Source organism: Centropristis striata, chromosome 16 (assembly GCF_030273125.1).
Source record: "Centropristis striata isolate RG_2023a ecotype Rhode Island chromosome 16, C.striata_1.0, whole genome shotgun sequence".
Lineage (NCBI taxonomy): Eukaryota > Metazoa > Chordata > Actinopteri > Perciformes > Serranidae > Centropristis > Centropristis striata.
This window is the reverse complement of record NC_081532.1, coordinates 24,906,240-24,918,617: the sequence shown is the minus strand read 5'-3', so window position 1 is coordinate 24,918,617 and position 12,378 is coordinate 24,906,240. Positions and strand designations below refer to the sequence as shown.

General features: G+C 36.8%; 1 protein-coding gene across 1 annotated transcript in view; it reads right to left on the bottom strand.

Moving 5' to 3' along the window:
* Nucleotides 1-11,890, bottom strand: part of bach2a (BTB and CNC homology 1, basic leucine zipper transcription factor 2a) — a 67,857-nt gene extending 55,967 nt beyond the window's left edge. The window contains 1 exon segment of the mRNA XM_059352912.1: nt 11,823-11,890. The gene's annotated coding sequence lies outside the window, so the exon portion shown is untranslated.
* Nucleotides 11,891-12,378: the final 488 nt, after the last annotated feature.

Here is a 12,378-nt window from a genome sequence, read left to right as displayed (position 1 = left end):
TGATGTTTGATAGTGTGGAGAGGCCTACATCAATCCATTCACTAAAACAGTCAAGGTTAGTCCATCTGCACCCCTGTGGTCATTATCAGACATTACAGAGTCTTATAATCACTTCTCTGTTAGTGGGCTTTTAATGTGAAAATCTGGATTTTCATTTTTCATTTCCATTTCATTGTCAAAACTCATTCACCCTAACCCTTTCATGTCAGATATTTCAATTTTGATTACAATTTTCAAATTAGAATTCCAAATTATGGGCTCATATGTGCCACTTTCTTTTGATTATCTTTCAGAATCATATATCCCTTCATTCATATTCATTCCCAATAGGTTGATTCTCATGAACATGGTACAAATCATAGCAAAAATCCAAGAGCATTGAATACATATTTTCTTTGACCTGTTATAACATATACATTCTAAAGTCACTGTTTAACATGACTTTATAATCTATTTTTAAAAATGTAAGGTATTTTGTGACATTTTTAGAGACGCTGAGCAAAATTCATTACCCTAACACATATTTAAATTTTTTTTTTTTTTTTTTTTTTTTTTTGGCAAGCACTTAAATATGCTCAAGGGTAGCTGGTATCACCAAAATGTATTTAATTAAAATATACACATATTAATACAAACAATTGTATCATTACTGTAACATTTAACCATTTTTTCTCATCAATTTTCATTCAGATTTTGTTCTTTATACATTGTTAAAAACATTATTTTTTATTATATTCTGTTAAATTATAAATTTTTTAAACAAATGTATATTTATTTTTATGAAGTTTATTAAATATTTATTCTATATAAGTGTGGGGAAAACATGACATTTTTATCTGGACGCATTACGGTAATGAATTTGTGAATCAAAAATATGTTTAAAAATATAGAAAATATTATTTTAACACAAAACAATGAATTGTGCCTCATTATGGCTATATTGTTAATTTATATAAAAGTGAGATATATTTAGTTTAATTAAGTATGTCCTTATAATCTTTACAGACAGAACTTAGACTGGCTTCATGAGAATCACCCAATAATGTAAAGAATCCTGCACTGCAAAAAAACCCAACTTGTATTTTTTGGCCAAAAACAGTGATTTAAGTTGGTAAAACTTGGAAATATAAATTATTGACATTTAGGGCAATGATGTAGATTAGCACAACAAAGGAAGCCAGTTGTCTGCTCAAAAAGAAGTTTGTGAGTTGTTGTTACTTATATAAGTTGGGGTTCACAACAAGGGACAATAGTTCTGCTAACTCTTATTTCTTTGTTGTGAAATGCGGGAAATCAGTGAAATTCGGTCATTAGCGAAAGCTAGCGGCTAACTGATGCTAGCGGCTAACTGATGCTAGCGGCGCTGCTTGTTACAGCTACAAGAGTAGCCATTAGCGTATCAATGCTAACTCAAAATTGTGGTCGCAACATTAGCTGACACGGCGTTACAGTTACAAGTTCAAAAATCTGAATTCAGAGTTGAGCAAACTCAAAAACAAAACTTAAAATATTTAGTTTAATTGTCCAACTTAAAATTTTATCGAAGTTTGTTACCTTGAAATTTTGAGTTCACCCAACTTTTCTTTTTTTGCAGTGTGGATGATTGTATGTAGGGCTGTTGTGTTTATGTTTGGAGGATTGACTTTAACACACTACCAAAGAGAGAATGCCTCAGTTTTGCTTTGTGTTTGTTTGCTCTTAAATAAAGGGAGAAGGTACTTCAGGATGATACTTTCACAATGCCTGGTTTATTTATAAAAACTGAAGTGGGGAGTAAGTCTCTGTTCCAGGCCACACTGTTTAAAGTGTCTGCAAAGAGATGAATGTGGAGCAACAGAACATGCAGTAAGGCCTCCTGACAGACACTGTGCAGGGAGGCACACTTACAAGATGAACATCGTGGAACAACTGGTTCTCACTGAGCACATGTCTACATTTGTATATGCACCAACCAGATTTGAATCTATATAGGCATGTAGGCCTTAAACACTGACACACACACACACACACACACACACACACACACACACACACACACACACACACATATCCATCCCCCTCAGGCAATATGTCCTCACATAGTGGGGATGAAAATAGACGGAGGGTACAATGAGTGCTAGCTGTGTTTAACCCCTTTAAACACAGCTAATAACATCCCTTTAATGAACAACCTTTTTTGAAGGATTTGTATGCATCTTGACAGGAAATATGGGAGGAGTGAAAGGTGATGACTAGCAACAAAGGTTCTTTGTTGCCCACATTATCTTCACTCTGTGTGCCTTTGTCTATTCATCCTAGGGCTGGGCGATATATCGACATTAAAAATCTATTGATATATTTTTAAATGTGATATGGAATTAGACCATATCGCATATCGATATGTAGTTCAATTTTTTTTCTTTCTTGATATATAAATGCTGCCCTTACTAGGGTTTGTCATATTTAGTTATTTTGTAATGTTCGTTTTTTTTTTGTCATTTTCAGAAAAAAATTGGCCTATTTTATTTCATAGGCTATTTTAATTTAAGATATTTTTTTATTTAAATGTACACTTTATGCTTTGCTTTAAAAAAAGAAAGAAAGGTACTCCTGTTGTTTTACAGTATTTATGTTCACTTAAATAAACGGTTTCAATAAAACTACATGTGACATGTCATATTTGGCTTTGACTTTGACTGAACATTTGCTCCGACTTTGTGATAAAAATATCAGGATATATATCGTATATATATCGATATTCAGCCAGAATATATCGGGATCTGACTTTTGGTCCATAATTCATCCTTATCTTTTTTCCACAGGCTCTGTCCACAACAGGCAAGCTGACTGCCTATATAAATACTGTATAACAACAGGAGTACCTTTTTTAAAGTCAAAGCTCCATAAAGTGCACATTTAAATTAAAAAAATATCTTAAATAAAAGCCGCAGCTTGCCTGGAGCAAGGATCACATTGCAAATGTGAACTTTATCGATATATGCAATATGGTCTAATTCCATATCACATTTAAAAAATATATCGATATATCTTTTATATCAATATATCTTTATATATCATAAAGTGTTGGAATGCAACATTTTTGATATTTTGGCTAACTTGGTTGCTATGGACACTGCTAAACCCATCCAGCTCAGATGTTGCCTGAATCATTGTCTTTGTGTTGTGCCACCACATTTCTTGACACAAAAACTTGTCCTTGATAACTCAACAGTACGATAGGTTAATGCCCTCCTTTTGAATTATCTCTCCTTCGATCCTCAGCTGCCGTTACCATGGAGGGAAAGCCAGTCCACTCCTGCAATACAGTTATTTATTCAAAACTGATTAAGATTATGTGCACAACGTAGATCATCTACAACCTTCTTTCTAAGCCAGAAGAATAAATGTTACCAACTAAAAAGTGGAGTGACACAATGCAAAGACAATGATTCAAGCAGCGGCCATAGCATTCTCCATAGCAACAATACACAATCTTTTCTGGCAAGACCTGAAATAATCTTCATAATAACTAACAATGCTGGCTGCAAACTGTGACATTGTCCCTACTAGGGTTGTCAAAAGTATCGATACTCAAAAAAGTATCAATACTAAAACGTTGTATCCGGATACGATACTTATTTTCAAAAGGGGCACGTTGTGTGCCCATATTATGTTAAATGACACAGTGTCAGTATACATTAGCATAGAGTTAATAAGTTAACATAAATGTTGGTAACTGAAAAGTGTTATTTTCTCTCTTGAAGTCCCAGAATGGAGCAGAGAAAAGCCGACCTGCAACCAAACAGCAACACACACAGCCCAAAATATTGTTCTAATTGTTATTGTTTATTGTATTGGGATTTTTTTGGCACTACCTCAGACCTGAAGCTTGTTATCATAGTTGCAGTTTCTTTTTGCACAACTGTTTTTTATTATAAATATTTAACCTGTGGTTCTGTTAATTTTTACATGTTGCATTTTTCTTGTTAATAAAAATATTTCTTTTAAATTTTAGGGTCTTTGTTTTATCCTAGTGGTATCGAAAATGGTATCAAGTATCGAATATTTTCCTGAATATCGGTATCGAGTTGAAAATTTTAGTATCGTGACAATCTTAGTCCCTACTTTCTGACACCTTATGCTGCATGCTATAGAATAAGGCTACCTTCACACTGCAGGGCTTAATGCCCAATTTGGATGTTTTGCTCAGATACGATTCTTTTGTTTGGCTTATTTTCAAATGTGGCCTCTACCAAACTCCAGTGTGAACTGCTCAAGGTCCTGAACTGACATGCATGTGCAGAAGAACAATAACAACGATGTCACACGTAGCACACTGTGTACAGAAGTAAACATGTCAACTTCATTTCCAAGAAAATATTTGGTTGTCTGAAATCACTTTATCATTCTGTTGACTGTTTTTCAAACAAAGTCCGGAAAATAATTATAATGCAATCGATTCCCAAATTTAGACTATGCTGATGTTATCTATGGCAGCTATTCTCAACCTTGGGGTCGCGAGATGATTTCTGGGGGTTGCCAAATCATTTTGGAAGTCAGCTCTGTCTCCACTGTGTTAAAGTGTTCATGTGTTAATGAGTTTAAGTCTTTTTGGTCATTTTGTGTTTTGTTTTGTCATTTTGTGTCTTTTTTGGTCATTTTGTGTCTTTTTTTGGTCATTTTGTGTCTTTTTTTGGTCATTTTGTGTCTTTATTTGGTCTTTTTTTTTTTTTTTTGTCTTTTTGTGTCTTTTTTAGTCATTTTGTGTCTTTATTTGGTCATTTTGATAGTTTTTTGGTCAATTTGTGTCTTTTTGTGGTCATTTTGTGTCTTTTTCTGACCATTTTGTGTCATAAAATATAAAAAATATATATAAATGCACAGACAGAGAGGTGTTTTAGTTGTTGTCTGCTTCATTATTTGTCGAAAATTCGTCGTATCAACTGAGTTTGTATGATCTGAACTGTGAGATTGTGTTCAGTGAGCGGGGGTCGCAGGCAACATGCATGTTAAATTGGGGGTTGCGACTCAAAAAGGTTGAGAACTATTGATCTATGGTACCACCTCTGAAACAAACCTCTTCATGTATTAAATAATAGTCTTTGTAGATTTGTGCTCAGGTGTCCTTATAGAACCAATCACTGTCTAATGTATGAGTCCTTGAACTGGCTTCCTCTTAAGTCCAGAAGGCAACTTCATTGCTCAACATTTATTTTCAAATGTATCTATTTTAATTTCCCTTCATATCTGAAACAACGTTTAATTCCTTTCAGTTCTCAATACAGCTAAGGGCACATGGATCATCTTTTTCTGGTTACACCTAGAATCAGCAAAGATTCGTCAAGCATTCAAATTCAAAGCTCCATCCGATTGGAAAAACCTTCCTTCCTCACTTAGGTCTATCACTTCTTTTCATATTTTCATATCATCTTTAATTACGCATTTTCAAACTTTCTGCTCGTTTCTGATCTATCTCACCCTATTTTTTTTCTTTTTCTAGGACTCATTCTACCCATATGCTTTCCACTGGTCCGCTGTACTGTATATATACATGTGTATTTGTATATAAATATGTACTGTATACTTTACTGGTGCATGCAAGCAAATGTATTTATATGGGTGTGTAAATGTATGCTTATGCGTCCACCTCTATTTTTGCAAAGGGATTACTAATCATACTCTGTTTGAGTAATACTGTGTGGTGGGGTGGGAGGCTAGCTCGGGGGACCATTGATGGTGTGTGTGTGTGTGTGTGTGTGTGTGTGTGTGTGTGTCCTTGTGCTTATATGTTTTGTAATATGTTTAATATTTACTTGGGCCGGGACTCGATTAAAAAAATTAATCTAGTAATTAATTAATTGAAATTAATCACATTTTAATCGCATATAAATATTTGACCTGAGAACAGTGAGAAGTAATTTTTTTCACATGGATTTTTAGTATACCATTGAATAATGACTGAATACATAAGCTTAAGCAACAAAAATATTGTTTATTTTTGTTCAAGTCCAACAGACCAGTGCAATTTTTGCCATTAAGTGTAGCAATAGCATATTTATAAATATAGTACATTTCAGAAATCCAGGTAGCCTATAGGTAGGTAGACCTTCTGTAAACTATAATACTTTGGTTTTTAAGTAAAACACAATCCACGCTAGCTACTACACTAGCCGCTAGCTGCTATATGTTTAGCATTGAGGTGATACTTGAGGCTGGATGTGCTGCGGTGATATGTGAATTCCTTGTTGCATAGCAACACAACCATGCTCTTATGGATGCTTCCATCCGTTGGTTTTTAGTAACTAAATGTCCCATCATCCACGGGGCCAACCAAAGCGTCTCATCAGCTTCTTCCTTCATGTTCACTGTGGTTTGTTGTTGTCTCAACTCATCAACGTTAGTTGGTGCTCCAGTATAATCGGTCCGCCTGAAACTCATCCAGTGAGAAACGTTCCGCGGTGCAAAGTGCGATTAAATACGTCAATTTTTTTAAAGTTCCGGCCCTAGTATTTACTCTTTATTACCTTTGTATAATTTGGCATTATTTGTAATAGAGATAGACCGATATATTGACCGGCCGATATATATGGGCCGATATTTGCGTATTTTACTTGTACTGGCATCGGCCGATACGTGCGTGCGTTCGACGATGAATTAGTCCATTTCACTGAGCCAACAGCAGGCAAGGCTCGGTGCAACATCTCCATTCTCTGGTGAGCTGCTGCTGATACCAGAAAAAAGAAAAACACATCAAATATGTGGATCATCTGAGGCGCCACCACCTCCAGGCCTAGCACAACATACACATTGTTTGCATCCAACTGTTAATATGTTTTGTTTGTTTTGTTAATAAATGTTTCTTTTTTTGTTTAAATTGATACTTGTGTAGCATTTATTATCATTGAGTCATTTTTATCATATAAATGGAGGGAGAAAAGGCAATATCGGCTTCAAGAATCGGCCCAAAAAAAATGGCAGCACATATCGGGGATCGGTTAAGACTGATAATAATAATCAGTATCAGCATTGACCTTAAAAAACCTGTATCGGTCGACCACTAATTTGTAAGGACCCCCTCGAAAATGAGATGGTACATCTCAAGGGGCTATCCTTGAAATAAAGAATAAAGAACATGGAGTTTTGAGCAGATCATAACGAGAAGGAGGATGATGAGAAAGACACAACTAACAATTGCTTTCAGTGAACCAATGGCTGCTACGTCTGCACAGAGGTGTGTGTAGATGAGAGTCGGATCCAGGAGTAGTCGCATCGTGATGTGAATGGCTTCACAAAAAAACACATTTCACCCAAAGTTTCAGGATGTCAAGGCAAACCTTTGAATATATCTGTCAGCACCTCTCCACCAGACTCTTACAGCAAGACACTGGTTTTAGGTGACACATCTCCCTGAGAAAGCATGTAGGAGCTGGGCTCTATGGATGGAGACAGGGGCAGTTCTGCCAAGCTGTCCACTATACCTTCATGCCTGTCTACATTAAGCTGTCTGAAGGAGATGATCTCTGGGAGGTCATACAAGGCTTCCGACAGAGATGGGGTTTCTGACAGTGCACCGGAGCGATTGATGGGAGTCATATTCTCATCATTGATCCTGAACACAATCAGCTGACTACTTCAATCACAGCTGTCTGCCATGTTTGTAATCGCAGCATTAGAGTGACTCTGTCCTGCCAGCGCATAATGTTTTCCAGTTCAGTATTTTCCATGGTATGTCAGACATTAGTGACTTCCTTAGTCCATTTCTTAATGAACATATTATGTTTATTATATTCACTGCAAAAAAGGTGTTTAGTCTAAAAACAAGATAAAAACAGTAAATCTGAGGGAAATGATCTTGCAGCATGGACAGATAATTTACCTTGACAAGATTTATTGAATTATGATTTTTAAATCTAGAAATAAGCATGTTGAATGCTTAAAATAAGAAATCTTGTCAAGTGAAATTATCTGTAGATATATCAATATATTTTTAAATGTGATATGGAATTAGACCATATTGCATATATTGATGTAGTTCAAATTTGCACTGTGATCCTTGCTCCAGGCAAGCTGCGGCATTTATTTAAGATATATTTTTATTTAAATGTGCACTTTATGGAGCTTTGATTGTTTTTTAAAAAGGTCCTTGTTATACAGTATTTATGTTCACTTAAATAAACAGTTTCAATAAAACTACTTGTATCGTGTCATATTTGGCTTTGACTGAACATTTGCTCTCACTTAGTGATAAAAATATCAGGATATATATCGTATATAGGTATTCAGCCTAAATATATGGGAATATGACTTTTGGTCCATATCGCCCAGCCCTACTAGTATCCACATAAAGTTTAAATGGCCTGTCAGAGTGTGGGGCACACAGAACAGCGGCGCTGTAGAGGAGCGTTTTTACCTACTCAAATCGTTTTTTACGGTCCAACAAAAACTCTAATAGTCAACGAGGCAGACAAAGGACATCAGCTCTTCTTTAGTGCTATAGCCTGAACTTTTGCATTGACAGGACGAACTTGGCCCAGCCCAACCACTCGGCTGAGGTACGGTAGGAATGCATTCCAGGTGAGTCTCCCAGTTGTCCAAATACACCACAGCATCATCCAACTAAACTGCACATCCTATATATCACCAATAACAAGGTTCATAAGCCAAAAGGGATCGCAGTGAATTAGTAGAGACCAGTTGGTGTTATGAAAGCAGCATCTCACACGCTCGCTTGGACAAGGGAACCTGACAACAACCTTTTAAAAGTCAAATTTGCTGACAACCTTTACTGAGCCTACTTGGTCTACACAGTCATCCATCCTAAAAAAGGGGAAACGAGTCAGGCTTAGTGACATCATTCACAAAATCAGACCAAATGTGTGGTGTATTGTCAGACTTTGGCACAAGCAAAGATGGTATAACATACTACATACTACATGGTAAACATACTCATTCTGCATCCAGGTACTTAGATATATCTGCATTTCCCTGATTAAACCTTTGTGTGACTGGTTATATACGGTGGCCCTGAGGGCTCACAGCACTGCAACTTCAGAAAACACATGCAAATACACAAAACACAAGAAAATTAAGAAAACATCATCAATTTGACAACAGGAGCGCAGCATTTAGAAAATGTGCTGTAAAGACCACAATACAACTTCATGAAGAAAAAGTGCTGTAAATAGAGAGAATCCTCCCAAGAGGAGGATTCCTAATGGAGTCTTTCACTTGAACCATCTGGCCAAAAATTCCACTTGGACATCAGGGATATAAAAATACATATGAATCAATATATATTCATAGTATTCAGTATGATTCCTAATGATTCCAAATTAAATGAGTGGACCGATGATCACAGCTTGAACACTGTAGACACACTGTGAGCTTTCCTCTCAAGCCACATTCAGGCCAAAATGTCAACTAAGCACACACAATATTATTATCCATTTAAAGCCACTATGTGCTGTTTTTTATTCTGACTTTGGTGTCATCCAGTGGCAGTATCAAGAATGACAGGGATTTAATGAGGGTGTGTGCTTTTATTTTGTAACCATGTTCACACTGGTATGCTGAAAGGTGTATTCTGGCAGTGAAGTTTTTCTCTTCCATAAAGTTGGAGACACATTTTTTAGAATATGGTAGAAATATGTGAGAGACCATGTCATTGTGATCTTTAATGCCTAGTACGGATCAAAAATGCTGTATTATACACCTTCCATAATGCAACTCCATAATGTATTTTCTTTCACTCTACCAACCAGGTGACTGTAGTTTGTAATGCAGGTTGTCTGTTATGAATCTACCTTAAGCCTTAAGCTACGATAACCCTGATGACATCATTTGCATCATTTTCTCAAAGCACCACAGAAGACATTATATAACTGTTTTCACAAGATGGGCAATAACCCTCCATGAGAAGTACACTAACCTTAAATGTAAAAACAGTTGGTTGTCCCTTTAACAACTCTGTATTTACAGTGAATGGTCTCTTTATGTTATGGTATAACCCTGGGAGAATTAGTAGGAAACATCTACAGCAAAGCAGTCTTTGCACAAGATAACTGTGTGGAAGTGGCGGTGGTGGTGGTGGTAAATATTTAATTGGCCTCAGTCACCTCTCATCTGCTCCATTCAGGTTCACCCTCTCCCTCCCAACACAACCAAGTGCTGCAAATACTCAAATGTTGTTGGACCTAAGGCTCGCTGAATCACTGAAGTCTTTTAAGTCACTTCTCAAAACACATTTTCATAGACTTGCATTCATGTGATGTTGGTCCTTCTAACTTGTGTGGAATGTGTATATGTAAATGCATATTGCATAAATATATATATGTGTGTGTGCGCGTGTGTGTGTACATTTATGCAATATATATATATATTTATATTATTATTATTATATTATATACATATATACATACACACACACATATATATATACATATATATATATACACACACACATATATATATATATATATATATATATATATACATACATATACATATATATATATATATATATATATATACATATACATATATATATTATTTTATTTCTTCATTATTGTTTTCTTATTTTTGCAGGATTTTTATCAATGCTTGTTCTGTCAAATCACTTTGTGAACGCTGTTTTTAAAGGTGCTATATAAATAAAGCTATTATTATTATTATTATTATTATTATTTCCACATTAGGGAGAGGAGAGTGGCTTTGTAGGAAGGATAACAAAGAGCTAATCTCTTCACAATAAAGGCATGTTTACGATGGCTTAAAGAAGTTATACAAGCAGCCGCTCACTCCAATCATGATATATCATCTAAACAGGGGCTACAAATCAAAGCTTTGGCTGTAAATATAATATCAAAATATTTTTACACCACATTTATTGGGCTGTAGTGACAAGAAGGGCTTTGAGGTTGTGATTTGTCATTTAGCTGGGGGGCAGTAGCACAGCTCATTAGACTCTTATTGTCCTCATAATGAAACGTAGCAGAGGACAACATATATATATCGGTTAGTGCATGCAGGAATTCTTCTTTATTCCTCGGTGGGTGTTTACTGAATCATTGAGCGGCTGAGGGCGGGAATAAGGGAGTGGGAGGCTGGCTCCTTTGTCCCTCTGCAGCCCCTTCCTCCCCCAGCATGACAGCAGCGGAGCCCCGGTTAAGCCGTTTGTCTCCCGTGCAAAACACGTGTTACCGTTTTATTCCTCCACCTGTGTGTGTTGAGGGCTTTTTTATACAAGTAGGATGTGGTTAGCTACAAAAATAATGACATGAGAGCGACAACTTCCTCGTAGAATGAACAGGCTGTCCTATTGACACCAAACAGAGCTGCTCACTGACACACAAGCAAAGGTTTCTTCCACTCGGCTACTATCATGAGTCATTCTTTGAAATGGTGTCAATGCTTTTTTAAAAAGTCTTTAGAAAAAACAGTTACAGTCCAAACGCACAAAGCACTTTGTTCGGGCTCTACTTTCCCTCTGTGGTATCGAGGTTTGGAAAAACACGTTTTTCTAAGGGAAACACATTTGGCCACAACACCTAGCTTAAACTACCGCCGACCACAGCATCCCTGCTAACCTGCGTGAACACACCACGGTGTCAAAACCACGTCAGGTGGACACATAGCTGAGGAATAATCAGCAACAAACCCCGAGCGGGTTCCACAGAGAACCCACAAAGACAACAGCAGCAGACTACAACACAAACAAGTGAGCGTGGAAAGCCAGGGAGCAGACAGATTAGTAGAAACAAATCCACGGTTCCCGTAGTCTGCTTTATCCACGCGTAGTAAAGCCCAATGGTTGCTTATTATCCCTGATGCTGGGACCCACTTACCCGTTTTCCTGCTCGTCTGCGTTCAAATCCTCAGAAATAAGAGTGAGTCCACATTGTTTTTTGTTTAGTTTCTCCTGCAGCCCTCCGACAGCCGGACCCGCTGCTTGTACTGGACTGTAGGTATGAGTGTGTGTGCTGGATGGTCTCCTGTGTGTGTTAGGATGAAACGCCTTTTCTCCTCTAGGAGCTGCATTGTTGACATTGGCTTCCTGACGTCATGCTGGCCCTCATTCACAACAACAGCCAAGCCCCCCTGCTCCTGATGATGCAGGACATGTTTGGTGAATTACGCTCTCTCTGCCGTACAGCAACTGCTTTACTATTACACACTTTATCTCTATCAAGATGCATTTGAGCATTTCCAAACGCACAAGGGATTCAGATTCCTTGTCAGTTGTCAATGGCAAAGCAAAAAAAGCCAGAGAATGTTGAAAAATGACTTTAATGGATGAGCAATAGATAGTTGCCGATTAATCTTCTATCTATTGACTAATCCATTTATTTAAACTTCATAAATGAAAAAAGCAAACTGCATATACATTTTTGCTTAACTCTA